Below are 26,015 nucleotides of genomic sequence, written 5' to 3'. Positions count from 1 at the left end.
CCTCAAATGACCTTCGACCGGAACCAAAATCCTTGGACTTCCGGTGATCCCTAGGATCCACGTGCACCCCGACTATGAAGTAGGTCCGAGTTTCCATGCCTGAGATATCGCGTTTACAAAGTTCGTCACCATTTTTTCCCTGGTGACCTCAAATGACTTTCGACCGGAACCAAAATATATTGACTTCCGGTGATCCCTAGGATCCACGTGCACCCCGACTATGAAGTAGGTCCGACTTTCCATGCCTGAGATATCGCGTTTACAAAGTTCGTCACCATTTCTTCCCTGGTGACCTCAAATGACCTTCGACCGGAACCAAAATCCTTGGACTTCCGGTGACGTCAAAGATCCACGTGCACCGCGACTATGAAGTTGGTCCGAGTTTCCATGCCTGAGATATCGCGTTTACAAAGTTCGTCACCATTTCTTCCCTGGTGACCTCAAATGACCTTCGACCGGAACCAAAATCCTTGGACTTCCGGTGATCCTTAAGATCCACGTGCACCCCGACTATGAAGTAGGGCAGAGTTTCCATGCCTGAGATATCGCGTTTACAAAGTTCGTCACCATTTCTTCCCTGGTGACCTCAAATGACCTTCGACCGGAACCAAAATCGATGGACTTCCGGTGATCCCTAGGATCCACGTGCACTCCGACTATGAAGTTGGTCCGAGTTTCCATGCCTGAGATATCGCGTTTACAAAGTTCGTCATCATTTCTTCCCTGGTGACCTCAAATGACCTTCGACCGGAACCAAAATCCATGGACTTCCGGTGATCCTTAGGATCCACGTGCACCCCGACTATGAAGTAGGTCCGAGTTTCCATGCCTGAGATATCGCGTTTACAAAGTTCGTCACCATTTTTTCCCTGGTGACCTCAAATGACTTTCGACCGGAACCAAAATCTATGGACTTCCGGTGATCTTTAGGATCCACGTGCACCCCGACTATGAAGTTGGTCCGAGTTTCCATGCCTGAGATATCGCGTTTACAAAGTTCGTCACCATTTCTTCCCTGGTGACCTCAAATGACCTTCGACCGAAACCAAAATCCTTGGACTTCCGGTGATCCTTAGGATCCACGTGCACCCCGACTATGAAGTTGGTCCGAGTTTCCATGCCTGAGATATCGCGTTTACAAAGTTCGTCACCATTTCTTCCCTGGTGACCTCAAATGACCTTCGACCGGAACCAAAATCCATGGACTTCCGGTGATCCTTAGGATCCACGTGCACCCCGACTATGAAGTTGGTCCGAGTTTCCATGCCTGAGATATCGCGTTTACAAAGTTCGTCACCATTTCTTCCCTGGTGACCTCAAATGACTTTCGACCGGAACCAAAATATATTGACTTCCGGTGATCCCTAGGATCCACGTGCACCCCGACTATGAAGTTGGTCCGAGTTTCCATGCCTGAGATATCGCGTTTACAAAGTTCGTCACCATTTCTTCCCTGGTGACCTCAAATGACCTTCGACCGGAACCAAAATCCTTGGACTTCCGGTGATCCCTAGGATCCACGTGCACCCCGACTATGAAGTAGGTCCGAGTTTCCATGCCTGAGATATCGCGTTTACAAAGTTCGTCACCATTTTTTCCCTGGTGACCTCAAATGACTTTCGACCGGAACCAAAATATATTGACTTCCGGTGATCCCTAGGATCCACGTGCACCCCGACTATGAAGTAGGTCCGACTTTCCATGCCTGAGATATCGCGTTTACAAAGTTCGTCACCATTTCTTCCCTGGTGACCTCAAATGACCTTCGACCGGAACCAAAATCCTTGGACTTCCGGTGACGTCAAAGATCCACGTGCACCGCGACTATGAAGTTGGTCCGAGTTTCCATGCCTGAGATATCGCGTTTACAAAGTTCGTCACCATTTCTTCCCTGGTGACCTCAAATGACCTTCGACCGGAACCAAAATCCTTGGACTTCCGGTGATCCTTAAGATCCACGTGCACCCCGACTATGAAGTAGGGCAGAGTTTCCATGCCTGAGATATCGCGTTTACAAAGTTCGTCACCATTTCTTCCCTGGTGACCTCAAATGACCTTCGACCGGAACCAAAATCGATGGACTTCCGGTGATCCCTAGGATCCACGTGCACTCCGACTATGAAGTTGGTCCGAGTTTCCATGCCTGAGATATCGCGTTTACAAAGTTCGTCATCATTTCTTCCCTGGTGACCTCAAATGACCTTCGACCGGAACCAAAATCCATGGACTTCCGGTGATCCTTAGGATCCACGTGCACCCCGACTATGAAGTAGGTCCGAGTTTCCATGCCTGAGATATCGCGTTTACAAAGTTCGTCACCATTTTTTCCCTGGTGACCTCAAATGACTTTCGACCGGAACCAAAATATATTGGCTTCCGGTGATCCCTAGGATCCACGTGCACCCCGACTATGAAGTAGGTCCGACTTTCCATGCCTGAGATATCGCGTTTACAAAGTTCGTCACCATTTCTTCCCTGGTGACCTCAAATGACCTTCGACCGGAACCAAAATCTATGGACTTCCGGTGATCCCTAGGATCCACGTGCACCCCGACTATGAAGTTGGTCCGAGTTTCCATGCCTGAGATATCGCGTTTACAAAGTTCGTCACCATTTCTTCCCTGGTGACCTCAAATGACTTTCGACCGGAACCAAAATATATTGACTTCCGGTGATCCTTAGGATCCACGTGCACCCCGACTATGAAGTAGGTCCGACTTTCCATGCCTGAGATATCGCGTTTACAAAGTTCGTCACCATTTCTTCCCTGGTGACCTCAAATGACCTTCGACCGGAACCAAAATCTATGGACTTCCGGTGATCTTTAGGATCCACGTGCACCCCGATTATGAAGTTGGTCCGAGTTTCCATGCCTGAGATATCGCGTTTACAAAGTTCGTCACCATTTCTTCCCTGGTGACCTCAAATGACTTTCGACCGGAACCAAAATATATTGACTTCCGGTGATCCCTAGGATCCACGTGCACCCCGACTATGAAGTTGGTCCGAGTTTCCATGCCTGAGATATCGCGTTTACAAAGTTCGTCACCATTTCTTCCCTGGTGACCTCAAATGACCTTCGACCGGAACCAAAATCCTTGGACTTCCGGTGATCCCTAGGATCCACGTGCACCCCGACTATGAAGTTGGTCCGAGTTTCCATGCCTGAGATATCGCGTTTACAAAGTTCGTCACCATTTCTTCCCTGGTGACCTCAAATGACCTTCGACCGGAACCAAAATCCATGGACTTCCGGTGATCCTTAGGATCCACGTGCACCCCGACTATGAAGTAGGTCCGAGTTTCCATGCCTGAGATATCGCGTTTACAAAGTTCGTCACCATTTCTTCCCTGGTGACCTCAAATGACCTTCGACCTCCACCAAAATCTATGGACTTCCGGTGATCTTTAGGATCCACGTGCACCCCGACTATGAAGTTGGTCCGAGTTTCCATGCCTGAGATATCGCGTTTACAAAGTTCGTCACCATTTCTTCCCTGGTGACCTCAAATGACTTTCGACCGGAACCAAAATATATTGACTTCCGGTGATCCCTAGGATCCACGTGCACCCCGACTATGAAGTTGGTCCGAGTTTCCATGCCTGAGATATCGCGTTTACAAAGTTCGTCACCATTTCTTCCCTGGTGACCTCAAATGACCTTCGACCGGAACCAAAATCCTTGGACTTCCGGTGATCCCTAGGATCCACGTGCACCCCGACTATGAAGTTGGTCCGAGTTTCCATGCCTGAGATATCGCGTTTACAAAGTTCGTCACCATTTTTTCCCTGGTGACCTCAAATGACCTTCGACCGGAACCAAAATCCATGGACTTCCGGTGATCTTTAGGATCCACGTGCACCCCGACTATGAAGTAGGTCCGAGTTTCCATGCCTGAGATATCGCGTTTACAAAGTTCGTCACCATTTCTTCGCTGGTGACCTCAAATGACCTTCGACCGGAACCAAAATCCTTGGACTTCCGGTGACGTCAAAGATCCACGTGCACCCCGACTATGAAGTTGGTCCGAGTTTCCATGCCTGAGATATCGCGTTTACAAAGTTCGTCACCATTTTTTCCCTGGTGACCTCAAATGACTTTCGACCGGAACCAAAATATATTGACTTCCGGTGATCCCTAGGATCCACGTGCACCCCGACTATGAAGTAGGTCCGACTTTCCATGCCTGAGATATCGCGTTTACAAAGTTCGTCACCATTTCTTCCCTGGTGACCTCAAATGACCTTCGACCGGAACCAAAATCTATGGACTTCCGGTGATCTTTAGGATCCACGTGCACCCCGACTATGAAGTTGGTCCGAGTTTCCATGCCTGAGATATCGCGTTTACAAAGTTCGTCACCATTTCTTCCCTGGTGACCTCAAATGACCTTCGACCGGAACCAAAATCTATGGACTTCCGGTGATCTTTAGGATCCACGTGCACCCCGATTATGAAGTTGGTCCGAGTTTCCATGCCTGAGATATCGCGTTTACAAAGTTCGTCACCATTTCTTCCCTGGTGACCTCAAATGACTTTCGACCGGAACCAAAATATATTGACTTCCGGTGATCCCTAGGATCCACGTGCACCCCGACTATGAAGTTGGTCCGAGTTTCCATGCCTGAGATATCGCGTTTACAAAGTTCGTCACCATTTCTTCCCTGGTGACCTCAAATGACCTTCGACCGGAACCAAAATCCTTGGACTTCCGGTGATCCCTAGGATCCACGTGCACCCCGACTATGAAGTTGGTCCGAGTTTCCATGCCTGAGATATCGCGTTTACAAAGTTCGTCACCATTTCTTCCCTGGTGACCTCAAATGACCTTCGACCGGAACCAAAATCCATGGACTTCCGGTGATCCTTAGGATCCACGTGCACCCCGACTATGAAGTAGGTCCGAGTTTCCATGCCTGAGATATCGCGTTTACAAAGTTCGTCACCATTTCTTCCCTGGTGACCTCAAATGACCTTCGACCTCCACCAAAATCTATGGACTTCCGGTGATCTTTAGGATCCACGTGCACCCCGACTATGAAGTTGGTCCGAGTTTCCATGCCTGAGATATCGCGTTTACAAAGTTCGTCACCATTTCTTCCCTGGTGACCTCAAATGACTTTCGACCGGAACCAAAATATATTGACTTCCGGTGATCCCTAGGATCCACGTGCACCCCGACTATGAAGTTGGTCCGAGTTTCCATGCCTGAGATATCGCGTTTACAAAGTTCGTCACCATTTCTTCCCTGGTGACCTCAAATGACCTTCGACCGGAACCAAAATCCTTGGACTTCCGGTGATCCCTAGGATCCACGTGCACCCCGACTATGAAGTTGGTCCGAGTTTCCATGCCTGAGATATCGCGTTTACAAAGTTCGTCACCATTTTTTCCCTGGTGACCTCAAATGACCTTCGACCGGAACCAAAATCCATGGACTTCCGGTGATCTTTAGGATCCACGTGCACCCCGACTATGAAGTAGGTCCGAGTTTCCATGCCTGAGATATCGCGTTTACAAAGTTCGTCACCATTTCTTCGCTGGTGACCTCAAATGACCTTCGACCGGAACCAAAATCCTTGGACTTCCGGTGACGTCAAAGATCCACGTGCACCCCGACTATGAAGTTGGTCCGAGTTTCCATGCCTGAGATATCGCGTTTACAAAGTTCGTCACCATTTTTTCCCTGGTGACCTCAAATGACTTTCGACCGGAACCAAAATATATTGACTTCCGGTGATCCCTAGGATCCACGTGCACCCCGACTATGAAGTAGGTCCGACTTTCCATGCCTGAGATATCGCGTTTACAAAGTTCGTCACCATTTCTTCCCTGGTGACCTCAAATGACCTTCGACCGGAACCAAAATCTATGGACTTCCGGTGATCTTTAGGATCCACGTGCACCCCGACTATGAAGTTGGTCCGAGTTTCCATGCCTGAGATATCGCGTTTACAAAGTTCGTCACCATTTCTTCCCTGGTGACCTCAAATGACCTTCGACCGAAACCAAAATCCTTGGACTTCCGGTGATCCTTAGGATCCACGTGCACCCCGACTATGAAGTTGGTCCGAGTTTCCATGCCTGAGATATCGCGTTTACAAAGTTCGTCACCATTTCTTCCCTGGTGACCTCAAATGACCTTCGACCGGAACCAAAATCCATGGACTTCCGGTGATCCTTAGGATCCACGTGCACCCCGACTATGAAGTAGGTCCGAGTTTCCATGCCTGAGATATCGCGTTTACAAAGTTCGTCACCATTTCTTCCCTGGTGACCTCAAATGACTTTCGACCGGAACCAAAATATATTGACTTCCGGTGATCCCTAGGATCCACGTGCACCCCGACTATGAAGTTGGTCCGAGTTTCCATGCCTGAGATATCGCGTTTACAAAGTTCGTCACCATTTCTTCCCTGGTGACCTCAAATGACCTTCGACCGGAACCAAAATCCTTGGACTTCCGGTGATCCCTAGGATCCACGTGCACCCCGACTATGAAGTTGGTCCGAGTTTCCATGCCTGAGATATCGCGTTTACAAAGTTCGTCACCATTTCTTCCCTGGTGACCTCAAATGACCTTCGACCGGAACCAAAATCCTTGGACTTCCGGTGATCCCTAGGATCCACGTGCACCCCGACTATGAAGTTGGTCCGAGTTTCCATGCCTGAGATATCGCGTTTACAAAGTTCGTCACCATTTCTTCCCTGGTGACCTCAAATGACCTTCGACCGAAACCAAAATCCATGGACTTCCGGTGATCCCTAGGATCCACGTGCACCCCGACTATGAAGTTGGTCCGAGTTTCCATGCCTGAGATATCGCGTTTACAAAGTTCGTCACCATTTCTTCCCTGGTGACCTCAAATGACCTTCGACCGGAACCAAAATCCATGGACTTCCGGTGATCCTTAGGATCCACGTGCACCCCGACTATGAAGTAGGTCCGAGTTTCCATGCTTGAGATATCGCGTTTACAAAGTTCGTCACCATTTTTTCCCTGGTGACCTCAAATGACTTTCGACCGGAACCAAAATATATTGACTTCCGGTGATCCCTAGGATCCACGTGCACCCCGACTATGAAGTAGGTCCGACTTTCCATGCCTGAGATATCGCGTTTACAAAGTTCGTCACCATTTCTTCCCTGGTGACCTCAAATGACCTTCGACCGGAACCAAAATCTATGGACTTCCGGTGATCTTTAGGATCCACGTGCACCCCGATTATGAAGTTGGTCCGAGTTTCCATGCCTGAGATATCGCGTTTACAAAGTTCGTCACCATTTCTTCCCTGGTGACCTCAAATGACTTTCGACCGGAACCAAAATATATTGACTTCCGGTGATCCCTAGGATCCACGTGCACCCCGACTATGAAGTTGGTCCGAGTTTCCATGCCTGAGATATCGCGTTTACAAAGTTCGTCACCATTTCTTCCCTGGTGACCTCAAATGACCTTCGACCGGAACCAAAATCCATGGACTTCCGGTGATCCTTAGGATCCACGTGCACCCCGACTATGAAGTAGGTCCGAGTTTCCATGCCTGAGATATCGCGTTTACAAAGTTCGTCACCATTTCTTCCCTGGTGACCTCAAATGACCTTCGACCGGAACCAAAATCCTTGGACTTCCGGTGACGTCAAAGATCCACGTGCACCCCGACTATGAAGTTGGTCCGAGTTTCCATGCCTGAGATATCGCGTTTACAAAGTTCGTCACCATTTCTTCCCTGGTGACCTCAAATGACCTTCGACCGGAACCAAAATCCTTGGACTTCCGGTGATCCTTAAGATCCACGTGCACCCCGACTATGAAGTAGGTCCGAGTTTCCATGCCTGAGATATCGCGTTTACAAAGTTCGTCACCATTTCTTCCCTGGTGACCTCAAATGACCTTCGACCTCCACCAAAATCTATGGACTTCCGGTGATCCCTAGGATCCACGTGCACTCCGACTATGAAGTTGGTCCGAGTTTCCATGCCTGAGATATCGCGTTTACAAAGTTCGTCACCATTTCTTCCCTGGTGACCTCAAATGACCTTCGACCGGAACCAAAATCCTTGGACTTCCGGTGACGTCAAAGATCCACGTGCACCGCGACTATGAAGTAGGTCCGAGTTTCCATGCCTGAGATATCGCGTTTACAAAGTTCGTCACCATTTCTTCCCTGGTGACCTCAAATGACCTTCGACCGGAACCAAAATCCTTGGACTTCCGGTGATCCTTAAGATCCACGTGCACCCCGACTATGAAGTAGGGCAGAGTTTCCATGCCTGAGATATCGCGTTTACAAAGTTCGTCACCATTTCTTCCCTGGTGACCTCAAATGACCTTCGACCGGAACCAAAATCTATGGACTTCCGGTGATCCCTAGGATCCACGTGCACTCCGACTATGAAGTTGGTCCGAGTTTCCATGCCTGAGATATCGCGTTTACAAAGTTCGTCATCATTTCTTCCCTGGTGACCTCAAATGACCTTCGACCTCCACCAAAATCCTTGGACTTCCGGTGACGTCAAAGATCCACGTGCACCGCGCCTATGAAGTTGATCCGAGTTTCCATGCCTGAGATATCGCGTTTACAAAGTTCGTCACCATTTCTTCCCTGGTGACCTCAAATGACCTTCGACCGGAACCAAAATCTATGGACTTCCGGTGACGTCAAAGATCCACGTGCACCCGGACTATGAAGTTGGTCCGACTTTCCATGCCTGAGATATCGCGTTTACAAAGTTCGTCACCATTTCTTCCCTGGTGACCTCAAATGACCTTCGACCTCCACCAAAATCTATGGACTTCCGGTGACGTCAAAGATCCACGTGCACCCCGACTATGAAGTTGGTCCGAGTTTCCATGCCTGAGATATCGCGTTTACAAAGTTCGTCACCATTTCTTCCCTGGTGACCTCAAATGACCTTCGACCTCCACCAAAATCTATGGACTTCCGGTGATCCCTAGGATCCACGTGCACTCCGACTATGAAGTTGGTCCGAGTTTCCATGCCTGAGATATCGCGTTTACAAAGTTCGTCACCATTTCTTCCCTGGTGACCTCAAATGACCTTCGACCGGAACCAAAATCCTTGGACTTCCGGTGACGTCAAAGATCCACGTGCACCGCGACTATGAAGTTGGTCCGAGTTTCCATGCCTGAGATATCGCGTTTACAAAGTTCGTCACCATTTCTTCCCTGGTGACCTCAAATGACCTTCGACCGGAACCAAAATCCTTGGACTTCCGGTGATCCTCAAGATCCACGTGCACCCCGACTATGAAGTAGGGCAGAGTTTCCATGCCTGAGATATCGCGTTTACAAAGTTCGTCACCATTTCTTCCCTGGTGACCTCAAATGACCTTCGACCGGAACAAAAATCTATGGACTTCCGGTGATCCCTAGGATCCACGTGCACTCCGACTATGAAGTTGGTCCGAGTTTCCATGCCTGAGATATCGCGTTTACAAAGTTCGTCATCATTTCTTCCCTGGTGACCTCAAATGACCTTCGACCGGAACCAAAATCCATGGACTTCCGGTGATCCTTAGGATCCACGTGCACCCCGACTATGAAGTAGGTCCGAGTTTCCATGCCTGAGATATCGCGTTTACAAAGTTCGTCACCATTTTTTCCCTGGTGACCTCAAATGACTTTCGACCGGAACCAAAATATATTGACTTCCGGTGATCCCTAGGATCCACGTGCACCCCGACTATGAAGTAGGTCCGACTTTCCATGCCTGAGATATCGCGTTTACAAAGTTCGTCACCATTTCTTCCCTGGTGACCTCAAATGACCTTCGACCGGAACCAAAATCTATGGACTTCCGGTGATCCCTAGGATCCACGTGCACCCCGACTATGAAGTTGGTCCGAGTTTCCATGCCTGAGATATCGCGTTTACAAAGTTCGTCACCATTTCTTCCCTGGTGACCTCAAATGACTTTCGACCGGAACCAAAATATATTGACTTCCGGTGATCCCTAGGATCCACGTGCACCCCGACTATGAAGTTGGTCCGAGTTTCCATGCCTGAGATATCGCGTTTACAAAGTTCGTCACCATTTCTTCCCTGGTGACCTCAAATGACCTTCGACCGGAACCAAAATCCTTGGACTTCCGGTGATCCCTAGGATCCACGTGCACCCCGACTATGAAGTTGGTCCGAGTTTCCATGCCTGAGATATCGCGTTTACAAAGTTCGTCACCATTTCTTCCCTGGTGACCTCAAATGACCTTCGACCGGAACCAAAATCCATGGACTTCCCGTGATCCTTAGGATCCACGTGCACCCCGACTATGAAGTAGGTCCGAGTTTCCATGCCTGAGATATCGCGTTTACAAAGTTCGTCACCATTTCTTCCCTGGTGACCTCAAATGACCTTCGACCGGAACCAAAATCCTTGGACTTCCGGTGACGTCAAAGATCCACGTGCACCCCAACTATGAAGTTGGTCCGAGTTTCCATGCCTGAGATATCGCGTTTACAAAGTTCGTCACCATTTCTTCCCTGGTGACCTCAAATGACCTTCGACCGGAACCAAAATCCTTGGACTTCCGGTGATCCTAAAGATCCACGTGCACCCCGACTATGAAGTAGGTCCGAGTTTCCATGCCTGAGATATCGCGTTTACAAAGTTCGTCACCATTTCTTCCCTGGTGACCTCAAATGACCTTCGACCGGAACCAAAATCGATGGACTTCCGGTGATCCGTAGGATTCACGTGCACCCCGACTATGAAGTTGGTCCGAGTTTCCATGCCTGAGATATCGCGTTTACAAAGTTCGTCACCATTTCTTCCCTGGTGACCTCAAATGACCTTCGACCGGAACCAAAATCCATGGACTTCCGGTGATCCTTAGGATCCACGTGCACCCCGACTATGAAGTAGGTCCGAGTTTCCATGCCTGAGATATCGCGTTTACAAAGTTCGTCACCATTTCTTCCCTGGTGACCTCAAATGACCTTCGACCGGAACCAAAATCCTTGGACTTCCGGTGACGTCAAAGATCCACGTGCACCCCGACTATGAAGTTGGTCCGAGTTTCCATGCCTGAGATATCGCGTTTACAAAGTTCGTCACCATTTCTTCCCTGGTGACCTCAAATGACCTTCGACCGGAACCAAAATCCTTGGACTTCCGGTGATCCTTAAGATCCACGTGCACCCCGACTATGAAGTAGGTCCGAGTTTCCATGCCTGAGATATCGCGTTTACAAAGTTCGTCACCATTTCTTCCCTGGTGACCTCAAATGACCTTCGACCTCCACCAAAATCTATGGACTTCCGGTGATCCCTAGGATCCACGTGCACTCCGACTATGAAGTTGGTCCGAGTTTCCATGCCTGAGATATCGCGTTTACAAAGTTCGTCACCATTTCTTCCCTGGTGACCTCAAATGACCTTCGACCGGAACCAAAATCCTTGGACTTCCGGTGACGTCAAAGATCCACGTGCACCGCGACTATGAAGTTGGTCCGAGTTTCCATGCCTGAGATATCGCGTTTACAAAGTTCGTCACCATTTCTTCCCTGGTGACCTCAAATGACCTTCGACCGGAACCAAAATCCTTGGACTTCCGGTGATCCTTAAGATCCACGTGCACCCCGACTATGAAGTAGGGCAGAGTTTCCATGCCTGAGATATCGCGTTTACAAAGTTCGTCACCATTTCTTCCCTGGTGACCTCAAATGACCTTCGACCGGAACCAAAATCTATGGACTTCCGGTGATCCCTAGGATCCACGTGCACTCCGACTATGAAGTTGGTCCGAGTTTCCATGCCTGAGATATCGCGTTTACAAAGTTCGTCATCATTTCTTCCCTGGTGACCTCAAATGACCTTCGACCTCCACCAAAATCCTTGGACTTCCGGTGACGTCAAAGATCCACGTGCACCGCGACTATGAAGTTGATCCGAGTTTCCATGCCTGAGATATCGCGTTTACAAAGTTCGTCACCATTTCTTCCCTGGTGACCTCAAATGACCTTCGACCGGAACCAAAATCTATGGACTTCCGGTGACGTCAAAGATCCACGTGCACCCGGACTATGAAGTTGGTCCGACTTTCCATGCCTGAGATATCGCGTTTACAAAGTTCGTCACCATTTCTTCCCTGGTGACCTCAAATGACCTTCGACCTCCACCAAAATCTATGGACTTCCGGTGACGTCAAAGATCCACGTGCACCCCGACTATGAAGTTGGTCCGAGTTTCCATGCCTGAGATATCGCGTTTACAAAGTTCGTCACCATTTCTTCCCTGGTGACCTCAAATGACCTTCGACCTCCACCAAAATCTATGGACTTCCGGTGATCCCTAGGATCCACGTGCACTCCGACTATGAAGTTGGTCCGAGTTTCCATGCCTGAGATATCGCGTTTACAAAGTTCGTCACCATTTCTTCCCTGGTGACCTCAAATGACCTTCGACCGGAACCAAAATCCTTGGACTTCCGGTGACGTCAAAGATCCACGTGCACCGCGACTATGAAGTTGGTCCGAGTTTCCATGCCTGAGATATCGCGTTTACAAAGTTCGTCACCATTTCTTCCCTGGTGACCTCAAATGACCTTCGACCGGAACCAAAATCCTTGGACTTCCGGTGATCCTCAAGATCCACGTGCACCCCGACTATGAAGTAGGGCAGAGTTTCCATGCCTGAGATATCGCGTTTACAAAGTTCGTCACCATTTCTTCCCTGGTGACCTCAAATGACCTTCGACCGGAACAAAAATCTATGGACTTCCGGTGATCCCTAGGATCCACGTGCACTCCGACTATGAAGTTGGTCCGAGTTTCCATGCCTGAGATATCGCGTTTACAAAGTTCGTCATCATTTCTTCCCTGGTGACCTCAAATGACCTTCGACCGGAACCAAAATCCATGGACTTCCGGTGATCCTTAGGATCCACGTGCACCCCGACTATGAAGTAGGTCCGAGTTTCCATGCCTGAGATATCGCGTTTACAAAGTTCGTCACCATTTCTTCCCTGGTGACCTCAAATGACCTTCGACCGGAACCAAAATCTATGGACTTCCGGTGATCCCTAGGATCCACGTGCACCCCGACTATGAAGTTGGTCCGAGTTTCCATGCCTGAGATATCGCGTTTACAAAGTTCGTCACCATTTCTTCCCTGGTGACCTCAAATGACTTTCGACCGGAACCAAAATATATTGACTTCCGGTGATCCCTAGGATCCACGTGCACCCCGACTATGAAGTTGGTCCGAGTTTCCATGCCTGAGATATCGCGTTTACAAAGTTCGTCACCATTTCTTCCCTGGTGACCTCAAATGACCTTCGACCTCCACCAAAATCCTTGGACTTCCGGTGATCCCTAGGATCCACGTGCACCCCGACTATGAAGTTGGTCCGAGTTTCCATGCCTGAGATATCGCGTTTACAAAGTTCGTCACCATTTCTTCCCTGGTGACCTCAAATGACCTTCGACCGGAACCAAAATCCATGGACTTCCCGTGATCCTTAGGATCCACGTGCACCCCGACTATGAAGTAGGTCCGAGTTTCCATGCCTGAGATATCGCGTTTACAAAGTTCGTCACCATTTCTTCCCTGGTGACCTCAAATGACCTTCGACCGGAACCAAAATCCTTGGACTTCCGGTGACGTCAAAGATCCACGTGCACCCCGACTATGAAGTTGGTCCGAGTTTCCATGCCTGAGATATCGCGTTTACAAAGTTCGTCACCATTTCTTCCCTGGTGACCTCAAATGACCTTCGACCGGAACCAAAATCCTTGGACTTCCGGTGATCCTGAAGATCCACGTGCACCCCGACTATGAAGTAGGTCCGAGTTTCCATGCCTGAGATATCGCGTTTACAAAGTTCGTCACCATTTCTTCCCTGGTGACCTCAAATGACCTTCGACCGGAACCAAAGTCGATGGACTTCCGGTGATCCGTAGGATTCACGTGCACCCCGACTATGAAGTTGGTCCGAGTTTCCATGCCTGAGATATCGCGTTTACAAAGTTCGTCACCATTTCTTCCCTGGTGACCTCAAATGACCTTCGACCGGAACCAAAATCGATGGACTTCCGGTGATCTTTAGGATCCACGTGCACCCCGACTATGAAGTTGGTCCGAGTTTCCATGCCTGAGATATCGCGTTTACAAAGTTCGTCACCATTTTTTCCCTGGTGACCTCAAATGACTTTCGACCGGAACCAAAATATATTGACTTCCGGTGATCCCTAGGATCCACGTGCACCCCGACTATGAAGTAGGTCCGACTTTCCATGCCTGAGATATCGCGTTTACAAAGTTCGTCACCATTTCTTCCCTGGTGACCTCAAATGACTTTCGACCGGAACCAAAATCTATGGACTTCCGGTGATCCCTAGGATCCACGTGCACCCCGACTATGAAGTAGGTCCGACTTTCCATGCCTGAGATATCGCGTTTACAAAGTTCGTCACCATTTCTTCCCTGGTGACCTCAAATGACTTTCGACCGGAACCAAAATCTATGGACTTCCGGTGATCCCTAGGATCCACGTGCACCCCGACTATGAAGTAGGTCCGACTTTCCATGCCTGAGATATCGCGTTTACAAAGTTCGTCACCATTTCTTCCCTGGTGACCTCAAATGACCTTCGACCGGAACCAAAATCTATGGACTTCCGGTGATCCCTAGGATCCACGTGCACCCCGACTATGAAGTTGGTCCGAGTTTCCATGCCTGAGATATCGCGTTTACAAAGTTCGTCACCATTTCTTCCCTGGTGACCTCAAATGACTTTCGACCGGAACCAAAATATATTGACTTCCGGTGATCCCTAGGATCCACGTGCACCCCGACTATGAAGTTGGTCCGAGTTTCCATGCCTGAGATATCGCGTTTACAAAGTTCGTCACCATTTCTTCCCTGGTGACCTCAAATGACTTTCGACCGGAACCAAAATATATTGACTTCCGGTGATCCCTAGGATCCACGTGCACCCCGACTATGAAGTTGGTCCGAGTTTCCATGCCTGAGATATCGCGTTTACAAAGTTCGTCACCATTTCTTCCCTGGTGACCTCAAATGACTTTCGACCGGAACCAAAATATATTGACTTCCAGTGATCCTTAGGATCCACGTGCACCCCGACTATGAAGTTGGTCCGAGTTTCCATGCCTGAGATATCGCGTTTACAAAGTTCGTCACCATTTCTTCCCTGGTGACCTCAAATGACCTTCGACCGGAAACAAAATCCATAGACTTCCGGTGATCCCTAGGATCCACGTGCACCCCGACTATGAAGTTGGTCCGACATTCCATGCCTGAGATATCGCGATTACAAAGTTCGTCACCATTTCTTCCCTGGTGACCTCAAATGACCTTCGACCGGAACCAAAATCGATGGACTTCCGGTGATCCCTAGGATTCACGTGCACCCCGACTATGAAGTTGGTCCGAGTTTCCATGCCTGAGATATCGCGTTTACAAAGTTCGTCACCATTTCTTCCCTGGTGACCTCAAATGACCTTCGACCGGAACCAAAATCGATGTACTTCCGGTGATCTTTAGGATCCACGTGCACCCCGACTATGAAGTTGGTCCGAGTTTCCATGCCTGAGATATCGCGTTTACAAAGTTCGTCACCATTTTTTCCCTGGTGACCTCAAATGACTTTCGACCGGAACCAAAATATATTGACTTCCGGTGATCCCTAGGATCCACGTGCACCCCGACTATGAAGTTGGTCCGAGTTTCCATGCCTGAGATATCGCGTTTACAAAGTTCGTCACCATTTCTTCCCTGGTGACCTCAAATGACCTTCGACCGGAACCAAAATCCTTGGACTTCCGGTGATCCCTAGGATCCACGTGCACCCCGACTATGAAGTTGGTCCGAGTTTCCATGCCTGAGATATCGCGTTTACAAAGTTCGTCACCATTTCTTCCCTGGTGACCTCAAATGACCTTCGACCGGAACCAAAATCCATGGACTTCCCGTGATCCTTAGGATCCACGTGCACCCCGACTATGAAGTAGGTCCGAGTTTCCATGCCTGAGATATCGCGTTTACAAAGTTCGTCACCATTTCTTCCCTGGTGACCTCAAATGACCTTCGACCGGAACCAAAATCCTTGGACTTCCGGTGACGTCAAAGATCCACGTGCACCCCGACTATGAAGTTGGTCCGAGTTTCCATGCCTGAGATATCGCGTTTACAAAGTTCGTCACCATTTCTTCCCTGGTGACCTCAAATGACCTTCGACCGGAACCAAAATCCTTGGACTTCCGGTGATCCTTAAGATCCACGTGCACCCCGACTATGAAGTAGGTCCGAGTTTCCATGCCTGAGATATCGCGTTTACAAAGTTCGTCACCATTTCTTCCCTGGTGACCTCAAATGACCTTCGACCGGAACCAAAATCGATGGACTTCCGGTGATCCGTAGGATTCACGTGCACCCCGACTATGAAGTTGGTCCGAGTTTCCATGCCTGAGATATCGCGTTTACAAAGTTCGTCACCATTTCTTCCCTGGTGACCTCAAATGACCTTCGACCGGAACCAAAATCGATGGACTTCCGGTGATCTTTAGGATCCACGTGCACCCCGACTATGAAGTTGGTCCGAGTTTCCATGCCTGAGATATCGCGTTTACAAAGTTCGTCACCATTTTTTCCCTGGTGACCTCAAATGACTTTCGACCGGAACCAAAATATATTGACTTCCGGTGATCCCTAGGATCCACGTGCACCCCGACTATGAAGTAGGTCCGACTTTCCATGCCTGAGATATCGCGTTTACAAAGTTCGTCACCATTTCTTCCCTGGTGACCTCAAATGACTTTCGACCGGAACCAAAATCTATGGACTTCCGGTGATCCCTAGGATCCACGTGCACCCCGACTATGAAGTAGGTCCGACTTTCCATGCCTGAGATATCGCGTTTACAAAGTTCGTCACCATTTCTTCCCTGGTGACCTCAAATGACCTTCGACCGGAACCAAAATCTATGGACTTCCGGTGATCCCTAGGATCCACGTGCACCCCGACTATGAAGTTGGTCCGAGTTTCCATGCCTGAGATATCGCGTTTACAAAGTTCGTCACCATTTCTTCCCTGGTGACCTCAAATGACTTTCGACCGGAACCAAAATATATTGACTTCCAGTGATCCTTAGGATCCACGTGCACCCCGACTATGAAGTTGGTCCGAGTTTCCATGCCTGAGATATCGCGTTTACAAAGTTCGTCACCATTTCTTCCCTGGTGACCTCAAATGACCTTCGACCGGAAACAAAATCCATAGACTTCCGGTGATCCCTAGGATCCACGTGCACCCCGACTATGAAGTTGGTCCGACATTCCATGCCTGAGATATCGCGATTACAAAGTTCGTCACCATTTCTTCCCTGGTGACCTCAAATGACCTTCGACCGGAACCAAAATCGATGGACTTCCGGTGATCCCTAGGATTCACGTGCACCCCGACTATGAAGTTGGTCCGAGTTTCCATGCCTGAGATATCGCGTTTACAAAGTTCGTCACCATTTCTTCCCTGGTGACCTCAAATGACTTTCGACCGGAACCAAAATATATTGTCTTCCGGTGATCCCTAGGATCCACGTGCACCCCGACTATGAAGTAGGTCCGACTTTCCATGCCTGAGATATCGCGTTTACAAAGTTCGTCACCATTTCTTCCCTGGTGACCTCAAATGACTTTCGACCGGAACCAAAATATATTGACTTCCGGTGATCCCTAGGATCCACGTGCACCCCGACTATGAAGTAGGTCCGACTTTCCATGCCTGAGATATCGCGTTTACAAAGTTCGTCACCATTTCTTCCCTGGTGACCTCAAATGACCTTCGACCGGAACCAAAATCTATGGACTTCCGGTGATCCCTAGGATCCACGTGCACCCCGACTATGAAGTTGGTCCGAAATTCCATGCCTGAGATATCGCGTTTACAAAGTTCGTCACCATTTCTTCCCTGGTGACCTCAAATGACTTTCGACCGGAACCAAAATATATTGACTTCCAGTGATCCTTAGGATCCACGTGCACCCCGACTATGAAGTTGGTCCGAGTTTCCATGCCTGAGATATCGCGTTTACAAAGTTCGTCACCATTTCTTCCCTGGTGACCTCAAATGACCTTCGACCGAAACCAAAATCCATGGACTTCCGGTGATCCTTAGGATCCACGTGCACCCCGACTATGAAGTAGGTCCGAGTTTCCATGCCTGAGATATCGCGTTTACAAAGTTCGTCACCATTTTTTCCCTGGTGACCTCAAATGACTTTCGACCAGAACCAAAATATATTGACTTCCGGTGATCCCTAGGATCCACGTGCACCCCGACTATGAAGTAGGTCCGACTTTCCATGCCTGAGATATCGCGTTTACAAAGTTCGTCACCATTTCTTCCCTGGTGACCTCAAATGACCTTCGACCGGAACCAAAATCTATGGACTTCCGGTGATCTTTAGGATCCACGTGCACCCCGACTATGAAGTTGGTCCGAGTTTCCATGCCTGAGATATCGCGTTTACAAAGTTCGTCACCATTTCTTCCCTGGTGACCTCAAATGACTTTCGACCGGAACCAAAATATATTGACTTCCGGTGATCCCTAGGATCCACGTGCACCCCGACTATGAAGTTGGTCCGAGTTTCCATGCCTGAGATATCGCGTTTACAAAGTTCGTCACCATTTCTTCCCTGGTGACCTCAAATGACCTTCGACCGGAACCAAAATCCTTGGACTTCCGGTGATCCCTAGGATCCACGTGCACCCCGACTATGAAGTTGGTCCGAGTTTCCATGCCTGAGATATCGCGTTTACAAAGTTCGTCACCATTTCTTCCCTGGTGACCTCAAATGACCTTCGACCGGAACCAAAATCCATGGACTTCCGGTGATCCTTAGGATCCACGTGCACCCCGACTATGAAGTAGGTCCGAGTTTCCATGCCTGAGATATCGCGTTTACAAAGTTCGTCACCATTTCTTCCCTGGTGACCTCAAATGACCTTCGACCGGAACCAAAATCCATGGACTTCCGGTGACGTCAAAGATCCACGTGCACCCCGACTATGAAGTAGGTCCGAGTTTCCATGCCTGAGATATCGCGTTTACAAAGTTCGTCACCATTTCTTCCCTGGTGACCTCAAATGACCTTCGACCGGAACCAAAATCCTTGGACTTCCGGTGATCCTTAAGATCCACGTGCACCCCGACTATGAAGTAGGTCCGAGTTTCCATGCCTGAGATATCGCGTTTACAAAGTTCGTCACCATTTCTTCCCTGGTGACCTCAAATGACCTTCGACCTCCACCAAAATCTATGGACTTCCGGTGATCCCTAGGATCCACGTGCACTCCGACTATGAAGTTGGTCCGAGTTTCCATGCCTGAGATATCGCGTTTACAAAGTTCGTCACCATTTCTTCCCTGGTGACCTCAAATGACCTTCGACCGGAACCAAAATCCTTGGACTTCCGGTGACGTCAAAGATCCATGTGCACCGCGACTATGAAGTTGGTCCGAGTTTCCATGCCTGAGATATCGCGCTTACAAAGTTCGTCACCATTTCTTCCCTGGTGACCTCAAATGACCTTCGACCGGAACCAAAATCTATGGACTTCCGGTGACGTCAAAGATCCACGTGCACCCCGACTATGAAGTTGGTCCGAGTTTCCATGCCTGAGATATCGCGTTTACAAAGTTCGTCACCATTTCTTCCCTGGTGACCTCAAATGACTTTCGACCGGAACCAAAATATATGGACTTCCGGTGATCCCTAGGATCCACGTGCACCCCGACTATGAAGTTGGTCCGAGTTTCCATGCCTAAGATATCGCGTTTACAAAGTTCGTCACCATTTCTTCCCTGGTGACCTCAAATGACTTTCGACCGGAACCAAAATATATTGACTTCCGGTGATCCCTAGGATCCACGTGCACCCCGACTATGAAGTAGGTCCGAGTTTCCATGCCTGAGATATCGCGTTTACAAAGTTCGTCACCATTTCTTCCCTGGTGACCTCAAATGACCTTCGACCGGAACCAAAATCCTTGGACTTCCGGTGATCCTTAGGATCCACGTGCACCCCGACTATGAAGTAGGTACGAGTTTCCATTCCTGAGATATCGCGTTTACAAAGTTCGTCACCATTTCTTCCCTGGTGACCTCAAATGACCTTCGACCGGAACCAAAATCCTTGGACTTCCGGTGATCCTTAGGATCCACGTGCACCCCGACTATGAAGTAGGTCCGAGTTTCCTTGCCTGAGATATCGCGTTTACAAAGTTCGTCACCATTTCTTCCCTGGTGACCTCAAATGACCTTCGACCGGAACCAAAATCCTTGGACTTCCGGTGATCTTTAGGATCCACGTGCACCCCGACTATGAAGTTGGTCCGAGTTTCCATGCCTGAGATATCGCGTTTACAAAGTTCGTCACCATTTTTTCCCTGGTGACCTCAAATGACTTTCGACCGGAACCAAAATATATTGACTTCCGGTGATCCCTAGGATCCACGTGCACCCCGACTATGAAGTAGGTCCGACTTTCCATGCCTGAGATATCGCGTTTACAAAGTTCGTCACCCTTTCTTCCCTGGTGACCTCAAATGACTTTCGACCGGAACCAAAATATATTGACTTCCGGTGATCCCTAGGATCCACGTGCACCCCGACTATGAAGTAGGTCCGACTTTCCATGCCTGAGATATCGCGTTTACAAAGTTCGTCACCCTTTCTTCCCTGGTGACCTCAAATGACTTTCGACCGGAACCAAAATATATTGACTTCCGGTGATCCCTAGGATCCACGTGCACCCCGACTATGAAGTAGGTCCGACTTTCCATGCCTGAGATATCGCGTTTACAAAGTTCGTCACCATTTCTTCCCTGGTGACCTCAAAAGACCTTCGACCGGAACCAAAATCTATGGACTTCCGGGGATCCCTAGGATCCACGTGCACCCCGACTATGAAGTTGGTCCGAGTTTCCATGCCTGAGATATCGCGTTTACAAAGTTCGTCACCATTTCTTCCCTGGTGACCTCAAATGACTTTCGACCGGAACCAAAATATATTGACTTCCAGTGATCCTTAGGATCCACGTGCACCCCGACTATGAAGTTGGTCCGAGTTTCCATGCCTGAGATATCGCGTTTACAAAGTTCGTCACCATTTCTTCCCTGGTGACCTCAAATGACCTTCGACCGGAACCATAATCCATGGACTTCCGGTGATCCTTAGGATCCACGTGCACCCCGACTATGAAGTAGGTCCGAGTTTCCATGCCTGAGATATCGCGTTTACAAAGTTCGTCACCATTTTTTCCCTGGTGACCTCAAATGACTTTCGACCGGAACCAAAATATATTGACTTCCGGTGATCCCTATGATCCACGTGCACCCCGACTATGAAGTAGGTCCGACTTTCCATGCCTGAGATATCGCGTTTACAAAGTTCGTCACCATTTTTTCCCTGGTGACCTCAAATGACTTTCGACCGGAACCAAAATATATTGACTTCCGGTGATCCCTAGGATCCACGTGCACCCCGACTATGAAGTTGGTCCGAGTTTCCATGCCTGAGATATCGCGTTTACAAAGTTCGTCACCATTTCTTCCCTGGGGACCTCAAATGACTTTCGACCGGAACCAAAATAGATTGACTTCCGGTGATCCCAAGGATCCACGTGCACCCCGACTATGAAGTAGGTTCGACCTTCCATGCCTGAGATATCGCGTTTACAAAGTTCGTCACCATTTCTTCCCTGGTGACCTCAAATGACCTTCGACCGGAACCAAAATCTATGGACTTCCGGTGATCCCTAGGATCCACGTGCACCCCGACTATGAAGTTGGTCCGAGTTTCCATGCCTGAGATATCGCGTTTACAAAGTTCGTCACCATTTCTTCCCTGGTGACCTCAAATGACCTTCGACCGGAACCAAAATCCTTGGACTTCCGGTGATCCCTAGGATCCACGTGCACCCCGACTATGAAGTTGGTCCGAGTTTCCATGCCTGAGATATCGCGTTTACAAAGTTCGTCACCATTTCTTCCCTGGTGACCTCAAATGACCTTCGACCGGAACCAAAATCCATGGACTTCCCGTGATCCTTAGGATCCACGTGCACCCCGACTATGAAGTAGGTCCGAGTTTCCATGCCTGAGATATCGCGTTTACAAAGTTCGTCACCATTTCTTCCCTGGTGACCTCAAATGACCTTCGACCGGAACCAAAATCCTTGGACTTCCGGTGACGTCAAAGATCCACGTGCACCCCGACTATGAAGTTGGTCCGAGTTTCCATGCCTGAGATATCGCGTTTACAAAGTTCGTCACCATTTCTTCCCTGGTGACCTCAAATGACCTTCGACCGGAACCAAAATCCTTGGACTTCCGGTGATCCTTAAGATCCACGTGCACCCCGACTATGAAGTAGGTCCGAGTTTCCATGCCTGAGATATCGCGTTTACAAAGTTCGTCACCATTTCTTCCCTGGTGACCTCAAATGACCTTCGACCGGAACCAAAATCGATGGACTTCCGGTGATCCGTAGGATTCACGTGCACCCCGACTATGAAGTTGGTCCGAGTTTCCATGCCTGAGATATCGCGTTTACAAAGTTCGTCACCATTTCTTCCCTGGTGACCTCAAATGACCTTCGACCGGAACCAAAATCGATGGACTTCCGGTGATCTTTAGGATCCACGTGCACCCCGACTATGAAGTTGGTCCGAGTTTCCATGCCTGAGATATCGCGTTTACAAAGTTCGTCACCATTTTTTCCCTGGTGACCTCAAATGACTTTCGACCGGAACCAAAATATATTGACTTCCGGTGATCCCTAGGATCCACGTGCACCCCGACTATGAAGTAGGTCCGACTTTCCATGCCTGAGATATCGCGTTTACAAAGTTCGTCACCATTTCTTCCCTGGTGACCTCAAATGACTTTCGACCGGAACCAAAATCTATGGACTTCCGGTGATCCCTAGGATCCACGTGCACCCCGACTATGAAGTAGGTCCGACTTTCCATGCCTGAGATATCGCGTTTACAAAGTTCGTCACCATTTCTTCCCTGGTGACCTCAAATGACCTTCGACCGGAACCAAAATCTATGGACTTCCGGTGATCCCTAGGATCCACGTGCACCCCGACTATGAAGTTGGTCCGAGTTTCCATGCCTGAGATATCGCGTTTACAAAGTTCGTCACCATTTCTTCCCTGGTGACCTCAAATGACTTTCGACCGGAACCAAAATATATTGACTTCCAGTGATCCTTAGGATCCACGTGCACCCCGACTATGAAGTTGGTCCGAGTTTCCATGCCTGAGATATCGCGTTTACAAAGTTCGTCACCATTTCTTCCCTGGTGACCTCAAATGACCTTCGACCGGAAACAAAATCCATAGACTTCCGGTGATCCCTAGGATCCACGTGCACCCCGACTATGAAGTTGGTCCGACATTCCATGCCTGAGATATCGCGATTACAAAGTTCGTCACCATTTCTTCCCTGGTGACCTCAAATGACCTTCGACCGGAACCAAAATCGATGGACTTCCGGTGATCCCTAGGATTCACGTGCACCCCGACTATGAAGTTGGTCCGAGTTTCCATGCCTGAGATATCGCGTTTACAAAGTTCGTCACCATTTCTTCCCTGGTGACCTCAAATGACTTTCGACCGGAACCAAAATATATTGTCTTCCGGTGATCCCTAGGATCCACGTGCACCCCGACTATGAAGTAGGTCCGAGTTTCCATGCCTGAGATATCGCGTTTACAAAGTTCGTCACCATTTCTTCCCTGGTGACCTCAAATGACTTTCGACCGGAACCAAAATATATTGACTTCCGGTGATCCCTAGGATCCACGTGCACCCCGACTATGAAGTAGGTCCGACTTTCCATGCCTGAGATATCGCGTTTACAAAGTTCGTCACCATTTCTTCCCTGGTGACCTCAAATGACCTTCGACCGGAACCAAAATCTATGGACTTCCGGTGATCCCTAGGATCCACGTGCACCCCGACTATGAAGTTGGTCCGAAATTCCATGCCTGAGATATCGCGTTTACAAAGTTCGTCACCATTTCTTCCCTGGTGACCTCAAATGACTTTCGACCGGAACCAAAATATATTGACTTCCAGTGATCCTTAGGATCCACGTGCACCCCGACTATGAAGTTGGTCCGAGTTTCCATGCCTGAGATATCGCGTTTACAAAGTTCGTCACCATTTCTTCCCTGGTGACCTCAAATGACCTTCGACCGAAACCAAAATCCATGGACTTCCGGTGATCCTTAGGATCCACGTGCACCCCGACTATGAAGTAGGTCCGAGTTTCCATGCCTGAGATATCGCGTTTACAAAGTTCGTCACCATTTTTTCCCTGGTGACCTCAAATGACTTTCGACCAGAACCAAAATATATTGACTTCCGGTGATCCCTTGGATCCACGTGCACCCCGACTATGAAGTAGGTCCGACTTTCCATGCCTGAGATATCGCGTTTACAAAGTTCGTCACCATTTCTTCCCTGGTGACCTCAAATGACCTTCGACCGGAACCAAAATCTATGGACTTCCGGTGATCTTTAGGATCCACGTGCACCCCGACTATGAAGTTGGTCCGAGTTTCCATGCCTGAGATATCGCGTTTACAAAGTTCGTCACCATTTCTTCCCTGGTGACCTCAAATGACTTTCGACCGGAACCAAAATATATTGACTTCCGGTGATCCCTAGGATCCACGTGCACCCCGACTATGAAGTTGGTCCGAGTTTCCATGCCTGAGATATCGCGTTTACAAAGTTCGTCACCATTTCTTCCCTGGTGACCTCAAATGACCTTCGACCGGAACCAAAATCCTTGGACTTCCGGTGATCCCTAGGATCCACGTGCACCCCGACTATGAAGTTGGTCCGAGTTTCCATGCCTGAGATATCGCGTTTACAAAGTTCGTCACCATTTCTTCCCTGGTGACCTCAAATGACCTTCGACCGGAACCAAAATCCATGGACTTCCGGTGATCCTTAGGATCCACGTGCACCCCGACTATGAAGTAGGTCCGAGTTTCCATGCCTGAGATATCGCGTTTACAAAGTTCGTCACCATTTCTTCCCTGGTGACCTCAAATGACCTTCGACCGGAACCAAAATCCATGGACTTCCGGTGACGTCAAAGATCCACGTGCACCCCGACTATGAAGTAGGTCCGAGTTTCCATGCCTGAGATATCGCGTTTACAAAGTTCGTCACCATTTCTTCCCTGGTGACCTCAAATGACCTTCGACCGGAACCAAAATCCTTGGACTTCCGGTGATCCTTAAGATCCACGTGCACCCCGACTATGAAGTAGGTCCGAGTTTCCATGCCTGAGATATCGCGTTTACAAAGTTCGTCACCATTTCTTCCCTGGTGACCTCAAATGACCTTCGACCTCCACCAAAATCTATGGACTTCCGGTGATCCCTAGGATCCACGTGCACTCCGACTATGAAGTTGGTCCGAGTTTCCATGCCTGAGATATCGCGTTTACAAAGTTCGTCACCATTTCTTCCCTGGTGACCTCAAATGATCTTCGACCGGAACCAAAATCCTTGGACTTCCGGTGACGTCAAAGATCCACGTGCACCGCGACTATGAAGTTGGTCCGAGTTTCCATGCCTGAGATATCGCGCTTACAAAGTTCGTCACCATTTCTTCCCTGGTGACCTCAAATGACCTTCGACCGGAACCAAAATCTATGGACTTCCGGTGACGTCAAAGATCCACGTGCACCCCGACTATGAAGTTGGTCCGAGTTTCCATGCCTGAGATATCGCGTTTACAAAGTTCGTCACCATTTCTTCCCTGGTGACCTCAAATGACTTTCGACCGGAACCAAAATATATGGACTTCCGGTGATCCCTAGGATCCACGTGCACCCCGACTATGAAGTTGGTCCGAGTTTCCATGCCTGAGATATCGCGTTTACAAAGTTCGTCACCATTTCTTCCCTGGTGACCTCAAATGACTTTCGACCGGAACCAA

Source organism: Apostichopus japonicus, chromosome 20 (genome assembly GCF_037975245.1).
Source record: "Apostichopus japonicus isolate 1M-3 chromosome 20, ASM3797524v1, whole genome shotgun sequence".
NCBI lineage: Eukaryota > Metazoa > Echinodermata > Holothuroidea > Aspidochirotida > Stichopodidae > Apostichopus > Apostichopus japonicus.
The sequence above is the reverse complement of the archived record's forward strand: the minus strand, read 5'-3'. Positions refer to the sequence as shown.